Genomic DNA, 3,038 nt, shown 5'->3' on the forward strand with positions numbered 1-3,038 from the left:
TACGATATGCCTGACTGGGTTTCTCTGCTTTTCAACACATTTCGTCGATAATCTATTTGGTATTTGGTGCACGCAAATTGCAGGCCTTTGCGACTGTAGGCTATGCGATTTCTTCTTCTTCGGGATTTGGTTGGGGGATCACATCCGACTTTAGGCGCATACATCGCCACCTGCTGTACTGGTGTGTGAGGCCATTCACTGCCGACATACATTATTCTTAGATACAAAATACAAAATTAGGAAAAAGGAAATGTACCCTACCACCTATTAGCCTTCTAAAAAAAACACCACCCATCCCATTATTTAAGCCTACCTAGTCCTACTCCAGACCAACGTCTGAGAGGGCATATCACTACCACTCAACACCCCCTGTAGCTATTCGGCAGTAAATCCTCGACATCCCAAGTACTTCTCTGCCGCTGCCACTACAACCTCTATTTTTAGTGACTTTAGATTCATTTCTACAGTACAGTTGACAACCATGGCTATAAATGCTAAAAAGCCCACCTTACTGAAGCACATATTCTTCCCATCACTCTCTATCTCTCTTGATCTCTGCCTACTCACAGGAATCCGATCAGGATCCCTCACCCTGTACCCATCTTCGTCTACTACTCTCTCCACTGCTTTATCATACAACACTTTCTGTACTACTCTAACCCTGGAAACCTCAATCTGTCTTTCTCTCACCGGACACCTCAGATCTCCAGCCCCATAATCACCCCGACAACTAACACACATAACTCTCTACACCGATACCACACCTTTCTTCATCACTCTCTACACCAATACCACACATTCCTTCATCTCATGCCCTCCTGCACACTTCTCACATCTAGGCATCTCCCACCTACACACTGCTGCAATATGCCCATAACCTTGACACCTAAAACACTGTAATATTTTTGGAACATACTGTAAACTCTCCCGGGATAACTGACACTTCCTTACTTGATCTTATCTGGTAACGACTCTGCATCAAAACTCAGCATGACAGATAATGCCTTTTCCGTTTCCCCACCGGATCTACATCTCATCCAGCGGTGGGCGTCACAGACACCGGGAATATTTCATTTCAACTGCTTCTCCTCAACACTTAATGCCACCCCCGTTATCCCTCTTTTCAACGGCACCCTGCTCCGGAGAGAAAAGCAAGTCACAATTCTTGTCCCTAATCTCATAATCCGGAGCGCCCTCTCCCCCTGTGCGGAGGAAACGCAATAAATCATCAAGAGTCCATTCCGAGTTACCTTTACCAACTCAACAGTCCCCAATCTCTCCTCCACCCAACCTGACACTGCATATGGATCAACCAAACAACAAGGATTCATTCTCTCTACAAATCTCACTCCCACTGGGTCAAAATCATTCTTATCATCCTTGGGACAAGGCCCAAACTCTGCGATCTTTGCCGCAGGTACTTCACCCTCACTCTCAACAAGTTCCATCTCTGAAGTACTGAAGCACGTATCCCTGTTTTTGCACTTGACGCCCACCTTTCTCACCTCACTTCCCTCTAGACTCAACTTCCTCTCAGCAGTCATCAGTCATTACTGCAGGTGATGGAAAAACTTCCAAGATTCGGTTGGTCGAGGAAATGGCGACTGTGTTTGAATCTGAAAGTGCGGCAAGTGAAGTGCGTGACAATGAATAGAAAATAGTGAAATCAAAGAATGGAACAAAACGAGCAAAAGGAAGTAATATACCATGTCAGTCTTAAAAAATACATATGTTAATATTTCTTGATTTTGATTTATATAGCCTGCAGAAGATGACCTCCAGAGGGGAAAAAAACAGTTGAGAATAGTGGTGTCCATCCTTGACAAGATATGGTGATCCTTATGGTAAACTACAGAGATCATTGTTTGGCCAGAGATTTAGTGGCAGTAGATGAAATTGGATCCAGGGGGGAACACAGTTCAGCTTGTTGTGTTGTTGTAGGCAACCAAAGATTATGTGCAGCAGCAATATGTGTGCACAGAGTCAGTGGTGCATCTTGGATCTAATAAGAGTGTTTAGATTCACTAGCCGTGTTACCAGCACCATCTTCTGGAGGTCACCAGATTTTTATCTACAGTAGGCTATTCCTTAGCTTTGTTGTGTATCACTTCATTCAGAGTAAAAGGGCTATGAACTGTACACACAGATCTGACCTCTCAGTGTGTTCTCCTCACTTCACACCCTGGTTTCCTAGCCAAGGCTAAGGGAGGGGTTACAAAGCATCCGACTATAGTCCCCACATCTGCTGCAAAACTGCCAACACTGATGTAATATCCTGTCAGTGGCTGAGCAGGCAAATTCTTCAGCTGGAAAGAGCACAGATATAATGTATAAAATTAGAACGTGCAATGAATTCCAGATCCAAGAGTTCCAACTTCCATTTACAAATAGTACCTGTATTGCTGTTGCAGAGGATTCTGTTTGGTTTTAGACAAACTTTTAAGTGATTTGCATTTCCTTTAAACCAAGTAAATAAGAGAGAGGAAGGGAGAGAGAGAGCGAGGGGTGGGGAGAAATGTTCAGTCCAACTGTCTGTGTTTACATGTGATTGTAATAATGACTGTCCTTTGTGCCCACATGAAATTAATACTATAGTATACTATGGTATAAATGCTATAGTATTCACTGTAGTGTTTTTGTGGACTTCACTGTATTATTTACTGTAGTATTTACCGTAATATACAGTGAGGGAAAAAAGTATTTGATCCTTTGCTGATTTTGTACATTTGCCCACTGACAAAGAAATGATCAGTCTATAATTTTAATGGTAGGTTTATTTAAACAGCGAGAGACAGAATAACAACAAAAAAAATCCAGAAAAACGCATGTCAAAAATGTTATAAATTGATTTGCATTTTAATGAGGGAAATAAGTATTTGACCCCTCTGCAAAACATGACTTAGTACTTGGTGGCAAAACCCTTGTTGGCAATCACAGAGGTCAGACGTTTCTTGTAGTTAGCCACCAGGTTTGCACACATCTCAGGAGGGATTTTGTCCCATCTCCTCTTTGCAGATCTTCTCCAAGTCATTAAGGTT

The sequence above is a fragment of the Oncorhynchus mykiss genome, chromosome 1, assembly GCF_013265735.2.
Source record: "Oncorhynchus mykiss isolate Arlee chromosome 1, USDA_OmykA_1.1, whole genome shotgun sequence".
Classification (NCBI taxonomy): domain Eukaryota; kingdom Metazoa; phylum Chordata; class Actinopteri; order Salmoniformes; family Salmonidae; genus Oncorhynchus; species Oncorhynchus mykiss.